Source organism: Leptodactylus fuscus, chromosome 7 (assembly GCF_031893055.1).
Source record: "Leptodactylus fuscus isolate aLepFus1 chromosome 7, aLepFus1.hap2, whole genome shotgun sequence".
NCBI lineage: Eukaryota > Metazoa > Chordata > Amphibia > Anura > Leptodactylidae > Leptodactylus > Leptodactylus fuscus.
This window is the reverse complement of record NC_134271.1, coordinates 89,981,117-90,005,776: the sequence shown is the minus strand read 5'-3', so window position 1 is coordinate 90,005,776 and position 24,660 is coordinate 89,981,117. Positions and strand designations below refer to the sequence as shown.

The following is a 24,660-nucleotide window of genomic DNA, read 5'->3' as shown; positions in this document are numbered from 1 at the left end:
GCATTTTTTCAGGCCTCTTGTGACTTCAAGTGACATAGAGGTCAGGGCTGAGGCCTGTGATTGGGCCTCAGCACTTACATGGGCGCACTGTTGCTATTATGTTCTCCCAGCACATGATGACACAATCAGTGTCGCTTCAACCATAGAGCCACCAATGCACTTGCCCTATGATAGCTGCAATCTATTGGGACAGCATACCCCAGCCCCTTTGCTGTCTTGGTCCCTACAGCTCCCTGAAGACTCAGGACCGAGACAGCAGAGGAGCGAGGAGAGGTGAGTATCAGTGTTTTTTTTTTATTATTATATTTGTGTGATAGGAGGGGGGCATTAAACTGTGGGGACACTTCAGGGGGACTTTAACCCTTTCCTGAGTGGTACTTTAGTTACCAAGGACATGCAATATGGCCTTGCTACTAATGCCAATTTCTTACGATTGGTTAGGGCTATGTAGATTCTCATCTTTAAAATGTTACCAAGACCATCATGATAGTCCTTACAGAATCTGAGCACTTGGCTGATGAAAACAATATCTGGCCCTGAGATCCCAACTCAAATCTCAATTCCTGACAGCGTTTTTAAGAGCAAATTGCTCAAAATCTGTAAGGACTATCATGATGATCTTGGCTTCTCATCTTTAAAATGAATCCAAATTCATCTACATCGCCCTGAAGGATCCTGAGATCCTTCAAAGTGTCCTCCCCACTCCTTTGTTGGGTAGCATCTTAGAGCAACGGTAGGAGGAAGGAGGGGGAGGATCAGCCCAGCAGACTGCACAGTAATAGAGCCTTCAGCTTGAAATGGAACAGAACCCTTATTGGAATGCACTAGTGAGAGGATGGACCCCCCCACAATAATTTCTTGTCATAGGCCCAAGATGTCCTTTTGTGACACTGGACATCATACTCCTTGCAGACCTTGCATCCCAGACTATTAAAATTGTCAGATGTTTGAATGGCAGATAAAAGAAATTTTACATCTTTGACAGATAGTTAAACATTTTTATTTTGCTATAGCTCCCCCATCTCAATGTACTCCTTTCCTTTAGACAACTTGGTTTCCAATAACTTGACTAGACATATGATAGACTTGTAACCAGAGCTCTTGACCTTGAGGGAAGCCAAAATAGTGCTGTCAGGGAGGGTCTGCAAGCGCAGTCAGTACACTTTCTTGCAGATTGGACTATATCATATGTGTTTACGTTGTACCTGGGTTTTGTGGATTTCTCAGATTGTGAATGATTTTCCTGCTGGATATGATGTTGATCCCATTCAAAATGAGGTAAGAAATAGAATTTTAGCAATTTGCTAGCCTCGTGGATATATTCCTCAGATCTCAAGATGAGATATTCTGTTCATTATTGTTGCAAAATGCTTCTAAAGAAACTCCAGAAGGCATTTTTACGTAAGCTGATGTTTTCTAGTTTTCTTATTGATGTAAAGAAAGGAGAGAAAGATGAAAAAGTTCATTATAGGACAATATGAAGTTAAGCAGAATGATACTATAGCTTGGTGTAAGTCTTGCTCACCTACTAAGAGCACAGCCGTGTTTCAGCTAAAGGAATATAAACTGTTGCCATCTACACTCTGGACACCTACTGTAACTGCTAGAAGTACACTACCAAAAGAATATACTATCTGGAAGTACTGCTTCAATGGCGCTCCAATCTCTCCATATGTACTGTACATATAAGTTTTGTTAGTGTTACATTAATCGTGATTCACTATTTCCTTCTTCGGGATTAAAAAACACCATATGGGCTCAACTAATGTCCATAAATAGGAGCTAAAAGATTGATGGGATTAAACAAATACAAACATAAAATGAATGTAATAAAACTAAGTCAATATATAAATATAACATTTTATATATAATGCAGAAAAGCACATACTATATACAAAAAAACACATTAGATCAAATGTAGCATTTTAATACAGAAACTGACAATCAAGAAGATTTGCTTGACTACATATTGGGATATGCTAAAGGTAAGAGTTTATTCACACTGTCATGTCTGTGAAAAAAATAGGACATGCTTCATTTTTCATGAATTGGACTCTCTGTTCCATTTTCACCATTCATTGGCTCAGTGGTGTCTGAAAACAGGCTACAAAAAAGTAATAAATGTGAGGCAAAGCTTTTACACTTAGTAATGGGTGCAAATTGCATTTTGAATAGTAATTCTCCGCCAGTGACTAGATCCATTGTAAATTTATTATATAAATCCATATTTACATTCCATCAGCATGTGTCTGCCATTTTGTCTATAATATAAGGGTTGAGTAGTTCTACACACACGGTCTATAAGATAAATCACATGGTTAGACTGGAATGTGAGTCAGATTTGTATGGTAAACGAAATTCCTCTTTTGTGGTTTTCATTTATTATATTTAACACAATATTTCATTCCAACATAAATACATGTAAATTCCTCCCGTGTACAACATAAACAGTCTCATAAGAGATAAGAAAGTTGGTCATGTTTACTTTCCACAGAGTTTACACTCGCTCATCTTCCACTAACTTTTATCCAGCCACAGTAGAACAGCAAATAGTGCTAACTTGGGGTTGCTCTATTCTATTCTTAAATTTGTTCCTAGTAGGCCACCGTATCAATCTGAAAAGTCCTTTTAATTCCTAATAGGCCACCATATCAATCTGAAAAGTCCTTTTATTCCTAGTAGGTCACCGTGTTAATCTGAATACTGCTTTTATTCCTAGTAGGCCACCATATTAATCTGAATATTAATTTGAATACTGCTTTTATTCCTAGTAGGCCACCGTATTAGTTTTAATACTCCTTCCCCTGCTAATAGATTCCAATCAATACTGGTAAAGATCATAATACACAAAAGATGCCAAAAAAGTTTTTTTTTTTTTTTTTAATTTATTAATATTAAATGCATTTAGTTTTACATCTCTTTTATTCAAGTTTGCACACTTTTGCTCTTCTATCCTTTATATTCCACAGTATACACTTTCCACAGGATACATTAGGTTGTATTTGGCGACACTACAGTCCACCCATACTACACACTGTTTTCTCTTTTACATGATTTTTTTCATACTGTGCGGTTTTCATCCTGGTGAAGGGGCTGATCAGTAAAGCAATGTGTATAGTAGTTTGAATACCTATTAATATAATAAAGTTAACGCAATTTATTTTTCAGTTGGTTACTGGAACTCCATTGAATTAGCTCCTCCAGCAACAGAAGATAAACCAAATGTCATACAGTATACTTACATTCTGTGCTAGTTTAGTAGTGCTGGTATCCACCTGTACTGGCCCTATCAGTAATAAATTAATCCATATGTAATGGCATGGCAGCTATATGATGTCATGTCATGTGAATTTGGCAACTAATTGGTACTCACTAGAGATGAGCGAGTAGTACTCGATCGAGTAGGTATTCGATCGAATACTACAGTATTCAAAATACTTGTACTAGATCGAGTACCACTCGCTGTTCGAATGTAAAAGTTCTATGCAGAACGAGCATTGATTGGCCGAATTCTATACAGTCGGCCAATCAACGATGGTTCTTCTCCTACCTTTAGAAGTCTTCTCCGTGCAGCTTCCCCGCGGCGTCTTCCGGCTCTTCATTCACTCTGCCAGGCATCGGGCCTGGGCAGAGCCGACTGCGCATATCCGCTTGTAGTTCGGAGAGCCGGAAGACGCCGCGGGGACGCTGCAAGGAGAAAACTGCTCGGAGGATCCAGCCCGACGCTCACTCGTGGACTTGGTAAGTATAATTTGATCGAACGTTGCCTACCTCTGAAACGAGCATTTTCCCCTCATAGACTATAATAGGGTTCGATATTCGATTTGAGTAGTCGAATATTGAGGGGCTACTCGAAACGAATATTTTACGAATATTTTACTGTTCGCTCATCTCTAGTACTCACTGATGTCATGCTACATGGTAGTCGTGGGTTGCCACAGTGTTTCATTAGAATAGGCAGACAAACAAAATTTGAAAAGACTGTAGATCCGGTATGATTCTACACTGTATTTATCTATTATAGAGCAAATTCTTTATTTGGACACTTAATTTTTTTGGCTCTGAGATTGATGGAGGGTTCGTGTCATTGTTTTAGAAACTGTTTCAAGTGGCTATTTCTCATCACAGCACTGTGTTATGGTGTAATGTTTGTATTGCTATGAAACCATATTGGCCAGTATCATAACTCAAAAATCCTAGGCCATATAGCAGACTTCTGACTGGATACTCCCCATAGTTAGAATAGAGATAAAGAAGGGGATTTTAGAGGGGCAATGGGTGATAACTGTGGACTTAAAAATTATATTAAAGGGTTGCCCCATTTTGAACACTTATCCCCTTATTCACATTTACAACCCCTTTAAGTTGACTGCTGGGGGGGAGCCGTGCCACAGTCTGTGCCAGTGAAGAGTGTTCTTACTTATCTTACTTATCTCAGATAAGTAAGAGCAACACGCTTCACTTCCACAGACTGGCACTAGTCTGAGGAGGCAGTCAGCCTAATACCAGGCTGATTTCCATTAAAGGTCCACCACTTACAGTTTCAATAGCACTGTTGTCCCCCATTCCCCCCTTACTCCCATGTGACCTCACAGTCAGACTCCACTTCCTAGTTTAAGGATGCCAAATTGCATAAGGAGAATAGAAGGTCAGTACAGGGAGCCTGTGCGGGGCGTGCATAGTGAAGTGATCGCAGGGCCAGAGGATAATGGATGAAGTGGGCCCATAGTTTCACGAAGCAGCAACTGCTTGTGAAACTAGGAACATTGAAACTGAGAAATATGAGCAGCAGGCCCAGGTCCCCTATTGTTGCGGGCCCCATATCACCCGCTACAGCTGCTACGGTGGTATTTCCAGTATCGATTGTTACCTTTGCACCCCCTGTAGCTGTGGCCTGATTGTGGCTAATATAGGTCTCATTATGGAGGCATGTAGGTTAATAAACAATGTAGATTACATTATATTATCAGTTATGTGTGACTTATGCCTCTTTATGGGATAAACACTGTGAATTTCACTATTATTTGCAGGCTAGGGCAGTCACTGTTAGGGTATGTTCGCACAGAGTTTTTTGCAGGCAGATTTTGACGCAGAATCTGGCTCAAAATCTGTCTCCAAAAATGGCTCCCACTGACTTCAATGGGAGCTGCTCACTTTTTTTTTCCCGCTAACTAGTTGTAGAAAAAAGAAGTAACATGACCTATCTTGCCACAGATTCCGCGGATGAGTCAGCCATGGGGTCCGTGGCTCGAGACATGCTCCTGTTTAAACCCATTAATTTGGGCCTAAACAGGAGTGAGATGCCGCGACGGAATGCTGATGCTGCATCGGCATCCTATGGCGGTTAGCCGCACAGAAAGTTCACAAGGTGGAAAAGGTTTCCGCCACCTTTTCCGCCATGTGAACATACCCTTATAGGACCACTGTTTCTTACACTTTTATGGAGTCACGTGGCTTGCACTGGTAAATGGACACTAATGCTGATACTGTAATAGGTCCTCTGTGGTTCTTATTATGGAGGCACTGTCGTCAGTACCATTAGAGGATAGTTTGCATAGTACAGTATGTGAAAACTGTGGCTGACACTTTTTGGGGGCTACTGTGGTCATTACTGATATGGGTATTCTATGGGTGTTATTTGGGCCCTGGGGTTTGTGATTCCTGGGTTTGAACAAGGTCAACATCTGCTTGGAGTGTGTATGTTCTCCACTTCTTCTTCTGGGTTTATTCTAGTTGCTCGGGTTTCCTCCTACACTGCAAAAACATACTGATAGGAAAACTGATCCTAGTGTGTATGAGTAAAGGGTAAGTCCCTCTAGCACTGATGTGACAGATGCCAAGTAGAGCAATGTAGAAAATCTTGGAACTATAAGCAATAGAAATATACTAAATACATGATACACTAGCTTTCCTCCCATACAGTTCGTTACATGTCTGCACTGAATAAACAGCAAATGCCTTTAGGGGAAGCGTAAAATAATAATCCTCAGCATAACATAAGACTATAAAAGCACATGCATGGATAAGAGCCGGGAATTGTGGAGTTACGTTCTAAGCATACAGGCATCTGTATTTCCTTATGCTTTACTTTGTGTGGCAAAACTAAGTCCGCTGCTAATCCTGAGAGGTTGAATCGACTGCTGCAAACCCGCGTGACTCATTGGGAAAACCTAACAAAGAAAAAAGGTGAAAAGAAGAGGGGAGCAGAAATGTAGGAAATTCCTGACTGTGTCCATACACATATACTAATGGATTAGATGAAAGGTATAGGAGGGGATGCAATAGCTGTGAGGGAAATTCCAGAACCTTCCCCCGTCTCTTTAAGAGTTATGACCACTGACCAAGATGTACATTTTTATTAATGATTAACAATCCGCTGTATGATTCCCGTTACGAAGCACTTGAGGAGAATGGCTTGTTCTAGAAATAACATCATCCTTGTCTATAAGCCACAGTGCTGGTAGTGGATGAAAGCTTCCATGTTTTTAGGCTCATAAACCTCTTTGTACGAAAATCTGTATGAACTTTATCTAGTGGTTTATAACCTTATACACCATCTTTTAAGCATGATAGCCATAGATAATGACTCAAAAGCATCATAAATAATACATTGTGATGTAACTTGGTGGTTGGTTGTTCCTCCTCAGGTCACTTATTATGGAGGGTGGGTAGAGCCTGCTTTGTCTCTATATTTGTATACTGTTTATCTGTGTTATTATATTACTACAGTCTGTTGTCACCCTGTGACCTCCATATTCATCCAGCAAAAACAGGAACATTGAGTGATTAATCCTGTTACACTGTATCAGTGTGAGCCTAGTGAGAGGAAGCAGACTGATCATCACTGGTCCTCAAATAACTCGTCTTTTCCAGAACAGAGACACTTTTGTGAGATTCTAGCAAAACATTAGCTATAATGGTGAGTTTATACTCATGTAGTCATCTCTAATAAATCTCTGTTCTGATGACTTTTTGAAACACTTTCCTGTTATGAATCCTGTATAAATGCACACACAGGAATAGTTAGATAAGATCTTCCTGCTGAGCTTATGCTTATACACAGCAGCCAGCCTAAAAAGCAGAGCTGCAATGTCAGTCCTGAGTCAGTAACAAACTAGCAGCCTCATTTTTTTAATAAAACCTTTGATCCGATATGAGCATTGCACTTCTTTGTCCTACAAAATACATACTTCAATTCCATCCTAGGTGGTCCAACTATTTTGGGCTACTAACAGTATTTTAATTGTGTTTATCCTTTGCCAGAGCCATATTAAGTAACCCTGTCAATGGAAATGATGCTACTTTCTCAGGCACTGCTGTGAGGAGACACAATAGGATTAAACAATTGGGATGTATAAATAGGGTTATATAGTAATAATCACTGAACACTCCTTGTCCGCACGTCAAAGGGTGACGTGAGTCCCTATGTGTTAGTGAGAGGGAACCTGTTTCCTGCAGTGCTACAGTGTAGTGTTATATAGTCATATGCTAACAATAGACCTTCTCATGATATTCAGCTTACTTTATATGTGATTGTTATGAGGCATGTGATTGTTCTGCCTCCTGTCTTCACTGTGCTTCATTGTCACATGTGCAGCATGGAGTCTTATAGCCGAGATCAGTGCAGTAAGATAGATACAATGTACTAACTGATGTCCTGTGTTCTAGGCCTGACCTGGTAAGTTATAGTAACTTTCCTAAACTCTTGAAAATCTGACCAATTTAATGGATTAAAGGGTGTTGCTAGATTTGCAGTTCCTTAAAGGTATTGTCTACTTTTGCAAACATTTAATATTGCCCCAATGCATTTAAAACAAAATGTGAAGTCTTGAACACACAGTTCCTTTTCCCTCTTTTCTTGCATTCTATGCATTCGAGTACAGTTTCAAATTTTGTCATTGCAAGAACAATAATTTGTTCATCCTGATCACCCTGGTTCACAAACCAAAGGCCATAATCATAATCTAGACAGCCAGTTAAGCAGAGGTCAATTTATAAAGGAACTTCCTTTGAGGACAAGCTACAGGGCCTGTGTAAGATTGTTTCTTCATCACTGATATATTTACTTGCAATATAATTCTCAGAGCTTTGTTTACCACTGAACTTACCCAACCATGGAAAAAAACTTCTTCTTTTTAGTGGTTATGTATCTTGTGAAATTTAAAATAACATTGGAAAACCCCATACCAGGAATTTCTTAGCTAGAGGACATGTAGGGACCTTACAGATGCTGAAATGTCTATGAGATGTGCTTTTCCAGCAGTCCTGCATGAAAGGTCCTGTTTAAGTAACTCCCCCCCATTACCTCATGTGAGATAAGAGAAAGCCCCTTTAAATAATATAGTACTATTCATTTCCTAATGTAGGGTTATTATTAGAATTATTCTCTTTACAAATAATCTGGTCATGAAATAAGCCCGCAGTAAATCCAGAATCCCATTACTGTCCCATTGAATGGAATCTGCCATCATGGACCATGAAATTCTGAAAGGGTCCCTCAATCCAGATGGCTATGTTTTACCTTGAAAGACTGAAGAGCTGGAGAACCAAGGGATGGGGAAATGAGGCTGGGAACATTGAGATGAGTCTGTTCTGTAGCTTCTTGCCCTGATATCTCCCTATTTTTACATAGGAATAGACTTACCAATCAATCCAAGGGCTAGTCACTTAGCAGACACTTCTTCTCATTCCTGGTTCATTCTTAGGCTATGAATTCCAAAGCATTTCAGAGTAAAACATAACTATTAGAGATGAGCAAATGGCATTCGATCGAATTGATATTCGATTGATACCGCGATGCAAACGCACTAAAAATTCGTATCCCCTCCCACCTTCCTTGGCGCTATTTTTGCACCAATAACTGTGCAAGGGAGGTGGGACAGGAACTACGACAATGGAGGCATCGAAAAAAAATTGTAAAAAGTAATTGGTTGGCTAAACCAGGTGACCTCCAATTTATATGAATAGTGGATTTAATACCCGGGTCATATGAGACTGTGAACATGTGACTGTGAGACAGGGATAGATGTACTGGTAGGGTTAACTAGGGATTACCTTTATTTAGGTGGGAATGTTACTGAAACAGCTCCTTGGGACTCTATCTCGTTGGGATCCCTGTCAGCTTACGATATGCAGGAGCTGACTTTTTCCCATAGGAATGCAGTGACCAACATTGATTGGCCGAATGCCATACAGAGTACAGCATTCGGCCAATCAACGCTGGTTCTGCCGGAGGATGAGGAGTCTAAGATCGGTCCACAGCAGTCTCCATTGTGGTCTGATCTCAGATGTAGCAGTGTTGAGTGCACAGTACTGCTACACCTGAGATGTAGCAGAGCTGACCATGTGCTGAGCTCTGATACACCCGAGATGTATCAGAGCTGAGTGTGCGCTGAGCTCTGCTACACCAGAGATGTAGCAGAGCTGAGTGCCGGAGGAGGTGGAGTCTAAGATCGGTGCACACTCCGATCTCAGATGTAGCAGTGTTGAGCGCACAGCTCTGCTACACCGGAGATTTAGCAGAGCTGAGTGTGCGCTGAGCTCTACTACATCCAGAGATGTAGCAGAGCTGAATGTGTGCTGAGCTCTGCTACATCCAGAGATGTAGCAGAGCTGAGTTTGCGCTGAGCTCTGCTACATCCAGAGATGTAGCAGAGCTGAGTGTGTGCTAAGCTCTGCTACATCCAGAGATGTAGCAGAGCTGAGTGTGCGTTGAGCTGTACTCCATCAAGAGATGTAGCAGAGCTGAGTGTGCACTGAGCTCTACTACATCCAGAGATGTAGCAGAGCTGAGTGTGCGCTGAGCTCTACTGCATCCAGAGATGTAGCAGAGCTGAGTGTGCGCTGAGCTCTGCTACACCAGATATGTAGCAAAGCTCAGCGCACACTCAGCTCTGCTACATCTCGGGTGTAGCAGAGCTCAGCACATGGCCACCTCTGCTATATCTCAGGTGTAGCAGAGCTGTGCGTTCAACACTCCTACATCTGAGATCTGACTGTGGACCGATCTTAGACTCTGCCTACTCCGGCACTCAGCTCTGCTACATCTCTGGGGTAGCAGAGCTCAGTGCACACTCAGCTCTGCTTCATCTCTGGTGGTAGCAAAGCTCAGCGTACACTCAGTTCTGCTACATCTCGGGTGTAGCAGAGCTCAGCGCATGGCCAGCTCTGCTACATCTCAGGTATAGCAGAGCTGTGCACTCAACACTGCTACATCTGATATCGGACCAGAATGGAGACTGCTGTGGACCGATCTTAGACTCTGCTTCCACCGGCAGAACAGCGTTGATTGGCCGAATGCTGTACTCTGTATGGTTTTCGGCCAATCAACGCTGGTCAATGAATTCCTATGGGAAAAAGTCAGCTCCCACATATCGCAAGCTAACAGGGATCCCGATGAGATAATGGCGAAATACAGATACTTGGGCATGTTAGATGCCCCCAGGCATGCTTCCCCTGCTGTCCCAGTTGCATTCCAGGGTGTTGGCATAATTTCCTGGCGTGTCATAGTGGACTTGGTGACTCTCCTGAGTCGAAGTGTGGCTTCCCCTGAAACGAAGCATTTTTCCCCATAGACTATTATGGGGTTCGATATTCGTTTGAATAGTCGAATATTGAGAGGCTATTTGAAACGAATATCAAATCTCGAATATTTCACTGTTTGCTCATCTCTAATAACTATCAGTGCTGTCTGTGGATTGAGACAAATGAAAGAAATGGCAGGTTCTATTACAGGGGCTTTCCCATTACAGAATCTTATCCGTTGTCCACAGAAGATTGGATAAATGTTATGAAAGTCCAAGCTCTGGTTCTCAGAAATCAAAAGTCCCCCTGTATCTTCCCTTTGAATAAAGAGTAAGTGTCCTTATGTGACCAGTGCTCCATTTACTTCTATGGGGCTGCCAGAGATTGCAGTCCAAGCAATCCTATAGCAGTGAATGAAGCACTGGTGAGGCTTCAATTCACAGGGAGAATGCAATCCTCCTGATTGTTTGGGTCTCATTACCCCCAGTGGTTGTTTGGGTTTCACTACTCCCTATTCTGTGGATAAGGGATAAGGGGTAAGTGTCGGTAATGGGAAAACTATTGTAAGACCTAATGTTATTGATAGCATGTATAAGGTGAATGGAGCTATCACAAAAGATCTGGCCATCAACACATTGCCACAGCCTCTACCACAACCTTGCTTACCAAAAAAACCCTAAGGGCCCCTTCACAAGGCTCATTCCGAGCCGTACACGCGAGCGCTTCTAAACACTTTCCATTCACTTCAATGGGAGCGCGCGTAAAGCTGGCTTTATGAGCGCCCGCATTGAAGTGAATGGGAAGTGTTTAGAAGCGCTCACGTATACGGCTCGGAATGAGCCGAGCGCTTATGCCATGTGAAGGGGCCCTAAAACACTGAGAGCATTAAAAGATGACATTGGCATCATCTATTTTCATCTTATAGTAATAGGGTCTGGCTTACTGGGGTTCGGCTTTCCATTCTTCAGATCTGTTTGGGAACTCGAAAAACAAAAAGATAACTTGCTTAAAAAGCTGTTACCTGTGGAAACACGCAGACTCTGCTCTGCTGGGGTTCCATCCAAAATCGAGAAAAAAGTCCTGCTTGCATTTTTTAAGCAGGTTCCAGGACGGAAACCCCCGAGGGTAGTACAAGCACTGGTGTGAACCCAACCTGAGAATGTCTTTCTGGCTGTTATTGTATTCTGCCAGTTGATGACTGGCAGAAAGCTGATTTTTCAGCAGTTTCAGCTTGAATAGACAATACCCCTAAACACTGTTTGCTGGAATATTGGTAAAAAGTTTTGTGGTGCAGTGCAGTTTAGGCCTTGAGCAATAATGCCAAAATGAATACAATGAAACGCCACAAAATTCCTTGTATAGGGTCGTAGTTAGGATTAAGTTCATTGTCCAGTTAGATTGCCAAGTCTAGTTAAAGGTCAACTCTCTAAAAAGCCTGCCAAAGATACTTCACATAAAAGCCTCAAAAACAATATTCAGTTGCTTTTCCAAGTCTAGATGCAAACAGCGCCGCACCTCCCATGAGGCGACCTGAAGCGACCACTTCAGACGGCGCTATGCCAGGGCCTCATGAGGGCTGCATTTTTGCTGACCTAAGCCAGTCCAGGACAAGCGTCACCGTGTCTGCAGTCTGACACGGGAAGCGAGCGGTATTGGGGCGGCCCTGCTCCAGTGGCCACCCCTCACACTCAGGCAGAGAGCAGAGCAGGTCTCTCCCTGCCTGCTCTCTGCCTGCGAACGCCGCTCGCTCCGCTCGACCATGCCCCCTTTCCTCTCGACCCCAGCCCCTTCCGATCGGCCCCGCCCCTTTCTGAGGGGAGGGGGGTGGCTTTCTGACGCCGCTTCAGGCGGCAGAAAGCCCAGGTTCACCCCTGGATGCAAAGTACATGTTTTCTGTCTTTTTTGCCTGGTTTCCCCAATATCCTGGGCTGGAAATCTCCACTTTCAGCCTCACTTAATGCATACTGTAAGCGTTGCATGTTGAACCTATAGAAGACTGGGTACAGGTTCTAAGTGGTGGACTTGACTTATGGAAGAGGAAGGACATTATGGATGTCATAGGGCGATATGGCCGTCATAGAGGGTGTAATAACTGTTGAGGCTTTGTGGCCAGTATGAAGGACATATGACAAACATTCAGTTCATTGTGGCTTTTGGAATCTGTCAGGAACACAGAAACATCAACTCGAGAGAGCCATTCATGGGGTGATTTGCTAATAGCAAGCTGTGGCACAGTTACATTTATACAGACCCCGTATTATAATATTAGACTCCATATTGTTACTGTTCAATTAAAATAAACAATTGCGCCATTTTAATTTCTGCTATTCAGTGATCAGTTATTTTTGGCAATATTATATATATATGGCCCAAAAATTCGATTTTGGTTTCATCCTACCAGAGCACCTTCTTCCACATGTTTGGTGTCTCCCAGGTGGCTTGTGGCAAACTTTAAACAAGACTTTTTATGGATATCTTTCTTCTTGCCACTCTTCCATAAAGGCCAGATTTGTGCAGTGTATGACTGATTGTTATCCTATGGACAGACTCTCCCACCTCAGCTGTAGATCTCTGCAGTTCATCCACAGTGATCATGGGCTTCTTGGCTGCATCTCTGATCAGTCTTCTTGTTTGAGATGAAAGTTTAGAGGGACGGCTGGGTCTTGGTAGATTTGTAGTGGTCTGATACTCCTTCCATTTCAATATGATTGCTTGCACAGTGCTCCTTGGGATGTTTAAAGCTTGGGAAATCTTTTTGTATCCAAATCCAGCTTTAAACTTCTCCACAACAGTATCTCGGACCTACCTGGTGTGTTCCTTGGTCTTCATGATGTTCTCTGTGCTTTAAACAGAACCCTGAGACTCAAACAGCAGGTGCATTTATATGGAGACTTGGTTTACACACAGGTGGACTCTATTTATCATCATTAGTCATTTAGGACAACACTGGATCATTCAGAGATCCTCACTGAACTGAATGGAGTGAGTTTGCTGCACTGAAAGTAAAGGGGCCAAATATTATTGCACACCCCACTTTTCAGTTTTATCTTTGTTAAAAAAGTTTAAAATATCCAATAGGTCATCAAGAGTGTGCAAAGCAGTAATCAAAGCAAAAGGTGGCTACTTTGAAGAACCTAGAATATAAGACATATTTTCAGTTGTTTCACGCTTTTTTGTTAAGATAAGATAATCCTTTAATAGTCCCACAGTGGGGAAATTTCAGTATGATACAGCAGCATAGTAGTACAGATACAGGATAATACACAGTAATATATTACAGACGTAGGCACACATATGCTGAGAAGAAAAGATATACTGGAGTCTATAGAAGTTAAGGAACAGAGGAAGAAAGAAGGAAAACTTCATAATCATAATCATTTAGTTTTCTGTACGGAGTGATCTTCGTTTGGTCTGATGTAGATTATACAGCCTGATCGCGGTTGTAAGGAAGGATTTGCGATAGCGCTCCTTCTCACACTTGGGGTGGAGCAGACGGTCACTTACAGTGCTTACAAGTGCTATTAAGGTCTCATACATGGGGTGGGATTTATACTCCCGCATGAAGCTCACCATGGACAGTGTCCTTCTGTCACTCACCACCTGTACTGGGTCCAGGGGGCTCCCCAGGACAGAGCTAGCGCCTTCTGATCAGCCTGTCAAGTCTATTTCTGTACCTGGTTGATATACTGCTCCCCAGTAGGCCACACCGAAAAAGATGGCTGAAGCAACCACAGAGTTGAAAAAGGCCCTAAGAAGAGGCCCCTGGACTATGAAGACCTTCAGCCTCCTGAGCAGGTAGAGTCTGCTGTGGCCCTTTCTGAGCAGCGCCTCCAGGTGGTCAGCCCAGTCTAGTTTATTATTGTGGAGCCACACCCAGGTACTTAAAGGTCCTGACTATCTCAATGCATGTCCCTTGGATCTCCACCAGGGTCGGAGCACTTCTCTGTTTACTAAAGTCCACCACCATCTCCTTGGTCTTCCCAGCATTAATCCTGAGGTGGTTCAGCTGGCACCATTCAACAAAATCCTGGTTTAAGTCTCTGTATTCCCTGTTGTCACCATTAGTGATGAGGCCTACTATTGCAGAGTCATCGGAGTACTTCTGTAAGTAACAGCTGGATGAGTTGTGCCTAAAGTCAGCAGTGTACAGTGTGAAGAGAAATGGGGCAAGAACTGTACCTTGTGGTGCCCCCGTACTACAGATCACAGTGTCTGACACACAGTCCTGGGCTCTCACATACTGAGGGCGGTTTGTCAGGTAGTCTAGGATCCAGTTGGACAGGTGATGGACCACTCCACCAAGGTTCAGTGTTGAACGCACTGGAGAGATCAAAGAACATTATTCTTACAGTGTTCCTGGGTTTCTCCAGGTGATAGAGAGCTCTGTGAAGAAGGTGGATGATGGCGTCATCTACTCCAATGCCCGGCCGATAGGCAAACTGGAGGGAGTCCAGAGCAGAGCACTGCATATAATTCCACATGTGTTAATTCATGGTTTTGATGCCTTCAGTGTGAATCTACAATTTTCATAGTCATGGAAATACAGAAAACTCTTTGAATGAGAAGGTGTGTCCAAACTTTTGGTCTGTACTGTATATATTGTAAGCCGATGGCTGGTCAGGTAATGTAGGGGGTGTACATCTCACCCAGACTACTAAGGTGGGTGAGATGAGAAAACTCCAGAAAGAGCGTTTCTAATTTGCTAATTTGCTTTGGACTAAAGAATCTGGACTTTTGAGTCTATGCCACCCCACCTAGCAACCCCAGACCCTGACTATATATATATATATATATATATATATATATATATATACATAGACATACATATACACATACATATACATTTATTTATAATCATTTCATAATAAATAATTGCTGAAGCCTTACTTTAATCGCTTTTTTTTCTATTAAGAATGTTTATTTTCTGATATCAAGATTTCTCTTTTCCTGCATCTGTATGATATCTCTGCATCTGTATGAGCTATCTCTATATGCCAGTACATTGTGTGATTACAAAATATATTTTAAGTATACAGTGTACTGACATATAAAGATTTATATATATACCTATACATTATGTAGGGACAATGCAATACTATTGCAGCTTGGTATAAGAAAAAAGCAACTATTGGTTCTAATAGAGCTTGTGGATTTACATACTCTGATTCCTGGGTTCAAATCCAAGTAAGCAATTAATAAAAAAAATAAAAAAGATTCCCAGGCATCATAGGAGAGTTGGCATGTCTGAGCACATGGGATCTCTAGAGATACAGTCCTATGAAAAAGTTTGGGCCCCCCTATTGATCTTAATCATTTTTAGTTCTAAATATTTTGGTGTTTGCAGCAGCCATTTCGGTTTGATATATCTAATAACTGATGGACACAGTAATATTTCAGGATTGAAATGAGGTTTATTGTACTAACAGAAAATGTGCAATATGCATTAAACCAAAATTTGACCAGTGCAAAAGTATGGGCACCTCAACAGAAAAGTGACATTAATATTTAGTAGCTCCTCCTTTTGCCTCTAGTCGCTTCCTGTAGCTTTTAATCAGTTCCTGGATGAAGGTATTTTGGACCATTCCTCTTTACAAAACAATTCAAGTTCAGTTAAGTTTGATGGTGGCCGAGCATGGACAGCCCGCTTCCAATCATCCCACAGATGTTCAATGATATTCAGGTCTGGGGACTGGGATGGCCATTCCAGAACATTGTAATTGTTCCTCTGCATGAATGCCTGAGGATTTGGAGCGGTGTTTTGGATCATTGTCTTGCTGAAATATCCATCTCCGGTGTAACTTCAACTTCGTCACTGATTCTTGAACATTATTCTCAAGAATCTGCTGATACTGAGTGGAATCCATGCGACCCTCAACTTTAACAAGATTCCCGGTGCCAGCATTGCCCACACAGCCCCAAAGCATGATGGAACCTCCACCAAATTTTACAGTGGGTAGCAAGTATTTTTCTTGGAATGCTGTTTTTTTTGGACGCCATGCATAATGCCTTTTTGTATGACCAAACAACTCAATGTTTCATCAGTCCACAGAACCTTCTTCCAAAATGAAGCTGGCTTGTCCAAATGTGCTTTTGCATACCTCAGGCGACTCTGTTTGTGGCATGCTTGCAGAAACGGCTTCTTTCTCATCACTCTCCCATACAGCTTCTCCTTGTGCAAAGTGCGTTGTATTGTTGACCGATGCACAGTGACACCATCTGCAGCAAGATGATGCTGCAGCTCTTTGCAGGTGGTCTGTGGATTGTCCTTGACTGTTCTCACCATTCTTCTCTGCCTTTCTGATATTTTTCTTGGCCTGCCACTTCTGGGCTTAACTAGAACTGTCCCTGTGCTCTTCCATTTCCTTACTATGTTCCTCACAGTGGAAACTGACAGGTTAAATCTCTGAGACAACTTTTTGTATCCTTCCCCTGAACAACTATGTTGAACAATCTTTGTTTTCAGATCATTTGAGAGTTGTTTTGAGTAGCCCATGATGCCACTCTTCAGAGGAGATTCAAATAGGAGAACAACTTGCAATTGGCCACCTTAAATACCTTTTCTCATGATTGAATACACCTGGCTATGAAGTTCAAAGCTCAGTGAGGTTACAAAACCAATTTTGTGCTTCAGTAAGTCAGTAAAAAGTAGTTAGGAGTATTCAAATCAATAAAATGATAAGGGTGCCCATACTTTTGCATCGGTCAAATTTTGGTTTAATGCCTATTGCACATTTTCTTTTAGTACAATAAACCTCATTTCAATCCAGAAATATTACTGTGTCCATCAGTTATTAGATATATCAAACTGAAATGGCTGTTGCAAACGCCAAAATATTTAGAACTAAAAATGATTAAGATTAACAGGGGTGCCCAAACTTTTTCATAGGACTGTAAGTACAAACAGACCTTCACCGTATATATAAAAAAGAACAGCAACATATCATATCCTGCCATACTTCAGTTTTAAGAAAACATTCTTGAACCCTTGACAGTACTGAAGTAGCAGGAAAACAAGCAAACTTCCAGTATGTCCCTACATTCAAGCTGCCTGGGAGAAAAATGTTCCTATTGTTCTGCTTTCAAAAATAAAGTTCTATAATAATGTTTTTGCACGAAATCAACACTTATCCTTGTATCTGTTAATGTGGATATTACATTAGGAATTCCACTGGACAGCAAGCTTATTGTGGTGGACGGATACATGAACATTTTGCAACTTTCCAATATACTTCATTATGCATTAATAAAACCCTTTAAACGGAGGCTGTCACAAGGGTGAAGCATATTAAACCAGCAACACAGATATACCAGGGTGACCTAAATGTACCGTATATACTCAAGTATAAGCCAAATTTTTAAGCTCAGTTTTTTTGCTGAAAAAGCCCCCCTCGGCTTATACTCGAGTCAAGCAAAAAAAAAAAATATATATATTTTTTTTTGGGTGGGGGGTGGTCTATGACCAGCCGCAATAGTAATGTATAGAATCTCCCATAATATAGTGAAAAAAAAAAGCGTTAATAAAATATAATAAAAAATTTAAGTTCTAAATCACTCCTTTCCTTACAATACATATAAAAGTAGAAAAGGACTGTGAAACACATACACATTAGGTATCCATGTGTCTGAAAGTGATCGGTCTACTGAATATAGGGTATCTGCAGTGCTCCTGTTCCGTCGGAAAGGGGTTAATAGGAGCACTGCAGATACGCTATATTCAGCCAGGCTGAATTCCAAGTGAGGGAAAAAAACCTAGTCCTCAAGCTCAGGGAAGGGGCAGACAGACAACCAAAACACCCCCTTCCCTTTCCCAGCACCCAGCAACTACTGCACCCAAAAACTCCGACCATTTAAATTTTTGAAAAATTACCAGAAGCTGCTGCATTCCCCCCCCCCCCCCCCCCAGGCTTATACTCGAGTCAATAAGTTTTCCCAGTTTTTTGTGGTAAAATTAGGGGTGTCAGCTTATATTCGGGTCGGCTTATTCTTGAGTACATACGGTAATTCATTTTCCCCAAGAAAATTTGTGCATCCATTGCCTAGATAGTCCTTTATTTAATGATATGCATATGAGCAGTCTACAACACCAAGAATGGCTCTGTTGCTCCGAGGGCAGATTGACAACATATATCACTGGGAATTAAATGGAGGTCCAGGGGAGGTGAGGAAAAATAACAAACAATTATAAATACCCTTCTGAGGCATCTGGTCCATGTAAAGCAGTTGGCCTTGCCTACTTGTGCTATTCTCCCTCTTGCACTGAGACTGTTTATAAAATGGGCCACTTTTAGATTTTTTTTTGCACCAAACTGTTGCACCCCACACTACTCCAATACACCAAAGTAAGCATAAGAACACAGGGGCTGGTGAGATTTCAGTATTCTCTTTCATTACCTTTCATTCAAAGGCCGGGTTCACACGGAATATTATGGCACGTAATGTGGTACGTAGACGGCGCGGGATTTTTTGCGGGCCGTATACGCTCCCATTGTTTTCAATGGGAGCTGGTACCGTACACGCGGCGCTATTTTGCGGCTGTGATTTAGCGGCGGCCGCAAAATAGCGCCGCGTGTACGGTACCAGCTCCCATTGAAAACAATGGGAGCGTATACGGCCCGCAAAAAATCCCACAGCGTCTATGTTCCACATTACGAACCAAAATACTCCGTGTGAAGCCGGCCAAAGAGGGGAAGGGGAAGGAGGAAGAATTAAAGTAATATGGGGCACCGCAATGCAGAGCAATGGAGCTGCCCTCAGTGCTCCTTACTGCTCATTTACATATTGGGAAATAAATTAATATCTCAGCACCAGAGGCACACATTTTCAAAGGGAAAAATGCATGATATTCAGTTGAGCCTAATCCTATCTTTCTGGTCTAATATGCTTCACCCTGATATAAGACTCCTTTTAAGGAAAGGAAATTCTAGGTTGGCTATGTAGCTACTGATGGATTAGTGAATAACTGGAAATTAACATAATGAATGCTGTACACAAAAAAAAAATCCCTGACCTTTTTTTTTTTAAATGTGTCCTGATGAGCCGCCACTTCAATGGGTGAAACGTGTTGCAACTTAAAACCTCTATGTACATTGACAGTTTTGTTGGAAATATCCTGGGGAAATATTTGTTATTGGGATACATTATCCATATTATTATTATTATTTTTACAAGTGAGAAACCTGCAGCAAGAGTATTTGTTGGGAGAACCCAGTGAGATTTATTGGATTATGTTAGAACTAAAACTGCTATTATTATATTCTGGGGTCTCTTCAGACTTCAGGCTTCAGGGCATAATGGTCAGAGGCCCAAAGAAGGTGACAAACAAAACAAACAGTGTAGCTCACCTCTCCTGGGCTCTAGAATGACTCCCTTCAGTCTTGGAGCCTCTTTAGTGACGTCACAGATGTCATATGGGTGACCCCAGAGTATAGTAATAGTTTGTGGTGGAGGCCACTATGGGACATTATGCTGTGTAGAGGTGCTAATGTGAGACACTATACTGTGTGCAGGGGCCACTATGGGATATTATACAGTGTGGAGGGGCCACTATAGGATATTATACTGTGTGGAGGGGCCAGTATGGGATATTATACTGTGTGGATGGACGGCTATAAACCATGTGGAGGCCAGTAAAGGGGTCGATATGCCTTGTGGGGGTGGGAGTGCCAAGTCAAATGTTTGCTATGGGACCTAGCCATCGCTAGTTACACCACTAGATATATGAATGACCTCTTTACCTTGTAGAAGGAGAATTTGACCATTATTACAACCAGTTGTTGTCGTCTGTCATAGTATGACAACAACAAACTTTAATGGTAGCAGAATAACAGATACAAACAGAGCCAGCTCCGACTGCGTCTGCTCCCATTGACTCTAAGGTAAATAATATGGTTTCTTCTGTCATGTTTGTTTACTTTTGTAACAGAACGGAGGATTTTTTACTTCTGTGAAAAAAGTAAAAACAGGATGGAAGAAAGATTTTTTTTTTTTTTTACATGTATGTTAATGCAGACAGAGGGGGGAACACCTGAACCTGAATGGAACCATCTAGTAGTTTCTATCTACAGGCATTACCGGTTCCAGCACTAAAAGTTTTCTGCTGAAGAATTGTTTGGACCAATTGATGGGAATGAAATATCTATAACCAGCAAAAGAAATTCGGAGATTTTCATAGCTATGTAGCAGTCACTTGAGTTCAGTCAATTACATTTTTAGAGATGGACAAACCTCTCAACGTTCATTTCATGTTTGGGTTCAGCGGAGTCCCATCTTACCGGTGCTTAAAACACAGCGTATAACACTCTCAGGGCTCAAGGAAAAGCCTATCTATCAAATCTCTATCTCTCAAAGGCAAGCACAGCCAAAGTAATGTCAATGTGAAAGTAACATGTATATGTAGGAAAAACAGATGGTAAGCAGTGGTTACCATACACGGCGCTGCCACTCACTTTTACGCATTTCAACATTTAAAATGCTTCAAAAGTTTCCTTTGGGGAAATGTTATTTTGCAAAAAGCAATGTTTTTATAGAAAAATTAGCCCCTTTTGATGAACCAAAAATTATTCCTCTATAGGAGCAGATGTAAAATCAAAATGGTTTGGGTTTATTTTTTTTGGTGACAATAACTATGGCACCAACAGAGTGGTTTAATGGAATGTGATGGACCAGGCCACAGGTCATGTTGGGCTAATTAGTGGCAGCGGTGGTAGTTGGGGCAACAATATATGCAGGACTTTGTGGAATAATATGGTAGACCAGGCCACAGGACATGTCTGGTTGAGTGGTGGTAGCTGTATTGCCTATTGGCCTCGGATTCCATGGAATCGCAGTTACCTGCTGGAATATAGGTGCACGCTAGGTGTAACTGTAACTGCTGATGCAGCCAGTGAGTGTTAGTTGCTTGTTTTGGGTCTAGTTGGTGATGGGAGGTGAAAAATTTCTGGTTCATCATTTTCCAGATGCTGTACTGGCTGCTGATGCTGCTTTTTACTCCTGCTACTTGCATGGTCAGAGAAGGTAGACCGTTGGCTGAGTGAGGTGGACTGGGAGTGGAAAGAGGCCACTTGGATACTCATGTGACTGGTAGTTGTGGTGCTTTCCCTAAATACCGCGGTAAGCTGTGTATACAGCCAGTGGCATAACTAGGAATGGTGGGGCCCTGAGGCGAACTTTTGACATGTGGCCCCCCCCTCCTGACCAACATGGACGCCGAAGACCTCTACCTACCCCTCCCCCTGCATTCCTGTGTGCTCTATTATGCCCAATAGTGGCCCCTGTACACGGTATTATGCCCCATAGTGGCCCCTTCACACAGTATTATGCCCCATAGTGACCCCTGCACACAATATTATGCCCCACTGTGGACACCCATGAACAATTATTATACTCTGGGGTCTTTTCAGACCCCAGAGTATAATAATCAGATACCGGGGAAGGGGGGGGGGAATCAAACATAAAAAACTCTGTCACTTACCTATTCCCGACTCCACTGCAGTCCTCGGTGGTGTCAGCCATCTTCAATGACGTTGGGACGTCACATGACTCGGGACGCAGGTCCTGGTCATGAGACGTCAGATACGTCACACAACTAGGCTGAAGCCTGTCTGGAGTGCGGAGAGGTAAGTAACTGTGTTTTTTATGTTCCCCTTACCTCTCCCGGGCCTCCGATCATTATACTTGAGGGTCTGAAAAGACCCTCGAGTATAATGAGAATGTTTGTGGGGCCTGTGGAGTAACTCCAGCCGGTAATGGCCTATTAAAACCCCCCAAAAAAACGCAGCGGTAGCGGCTGTTGCCATGTCCCGGACCTTGAGGCAGCCTCTGCCCATGCTACCCCGGTAGTTACGTCACTGTATACAACCTATCCTGATAATACTCACATTTTTCTTCCCTTTGAGAGGCAGGAAAGAATCCCCCCATTTTGGCTTTATAGCAAGGGTTTTTATAGTGAGGGTCCATCCAATAGTCTTCCCTCTGCTAATAATACGCTTGTTGCTGTGTAAGCAATAGGACATACAGTCTGCCATGCTTGCCAACGTGTGCACAGACCTAGGGGCCTGCCATGGTTGGTGTTTTTGGCCAGTGTGGTGGTGGTCGTCATTATCATCATCTTGAAAGAAATAAGGGTCAGTCTCCTTTGCTGGCTGTGCCTATAACATATCAAGGACTCCTCTGCATCCAAAGGAGAGTCTAGCCCTTCTCACTGTTACCTTAGGACTCCCAGTTCCTCCACCATAATAACCTTGACCTAGATCTTCATCCTCTTCCAGATCCCCTTTAGATCAACCTAGGGCAATGATGTTGACTAAGAGATGGAAGCCGTTCTTCCTCTTCTGTCTCTCATTGCATGAGTATGTTTCCTGTAAATATATATGATAACGGGAGGGCCTCTTTTAAAACACTCTGCAAGTTAATAAAGTGGTGCACTACCATGTGCCATTTAGGTACAATATGTTATTCTGCTTGCAAATCTTGCATTTTGTCATAGATTTATCATCTGGTAATGTAGAAAATAAATAACAATAAAGATGACCATAGCATATGCCCCTACCACTACCAGTGCCACCACCCCCACCTCGCAAACTTCCCTTAGGTCTTCGTTGTTTTTTTCGGACTTATCATGGACATGGAATTCCTGCAGGTCCTTAGAATTTCCACCTCCAGATTTCCCTGGAGGTGGAAATCACAACTACCACAGTTTTGGAATATTGGGGTCAAATCCAGCTCTGAATGAATCGGTTCGCTCATCTTTACTTCGGACCTGCTTTTTATGAAGACTAACTCCTTATTTTGCTATAATTTGGCCATACAGTACATTTTGATTGAAACCTTGTGTTCTTCTTCGTAGCAGTCTGATGAAAGTATTCTGTAGATTGATTCTAGTATGACATAAGAAATTACATTCCCAGTGCTGTCCCTGAAGAACTGGAAATTCCAGCTAAAAGCATTTTCTGGAGGCGTTTCCATCCACAACCATCTGTTATACTGTAACTGAACTCTAGTGACTTCATGGCGGCTGTAGCCTGAAGCCCCAGCCTCACAGAGCCAAAAAAGGCCCTATGTTAAGGCAAGAGCCAGGCATCCTGCTACTGACAAGACCATAGGACAGAAACCATCAGCAGCAAGCTACTACTGAAAATAAATACAAAATTGCAACTAAATTTGCATACAACTATCAGGTAATATTTGCTTATATCTGTATAGTGGCACCTAGAATGAATATTTCTGCTGGTCCCTAGGCATACCAAACAGACTCATTTGTTATCATTGTGCACATGAGGCATATCTACATATATAAAACTCAAAATCTGTAGTAGTCTGCTCTATACAAATCCACAGTTCTTGCCTGATTTGGGTGAAATTTGGCATGCCCCCTCTCCACCCACAGGAACAGAATACTGCGTGCATTACATGTCGCTAGTATCCCCCTGTCATGAGATTGAGCCCCCCGAAGTTAGGCCCTATACATATAATGAGGAAATGTGAAAGTTAAAGTGCTGAGGGGAAAACAACAGTTGTGATTGACGCTGAGTTCACACCAGCGTTCGGCACTCCGTTCTCAGGTTTCTGTCTTCTGCATGCAGAAGACGGAAACCTGTCATGCCGAGTCCGGTCGTGAGCACCGGTGAGAGTTTTATGCTCTCCACGGCGAAACCGTTTTTTTTTAAACCAGACACAGAGTACTGCATGTCCGACTCTGTGTCCGGTTTAAAACCGGTTTTGGCATGGAGAGCATAAAACGCTCTTCGCGGCAAAAGATGAATGGGTTTGAAAGATGCCGGCAGATTTCCGTCTCCTGCCCAGTTTTGTGCAGGAAATGGAAACCTGCAGAACGGACTCCCGAGTGCAGATGTGAACGAGCCCTGACAGGGCCGTGTTATAGTGACAGCTCCAAAGAGTCGCTGCTAAAGGGGCCACACCAACACACTCAACACACAAATATTTCCCAAACACCATATAAGCATCATACAGATAGCATAAATACACCAACTCACAAGCACAACACCACACAAATGCCACATCACACCACAGAAACACCAGAGCACTCTAGACACACACAACACAAACACCACCCCACAAATACCACAACACCACCCCATAAATACCACATGCACACCACACACACACGCATGCAAGGAC

The 24,660-nt window shown here is 42.4% G+C and overlaps 1 protein-coding gene across 1 annotated transcript in view; it reads left to right on the top strand.

Moving 5' to 3' along the window:
* The first annotated feature begins 1,205 nt into the window (after positions 1 to 1,205).
* The window catches only part of LOC142213917 (tumor necrosis factor alpha-induced protein 2-like), a 50,763-nt gene continuing 27,308 nt past the window's right edge, over positions 1,206 to 24,660 (top strand). The window contains exon 1 of the mRNA XM_075282531.1: positions 1,206 to 1,278. The gene's annotated coding sequence lies outside the window, so the exon portion shown is untranslated. The remainder of the gene's footprint in view (positions 1,279 to 24,660) is intronic.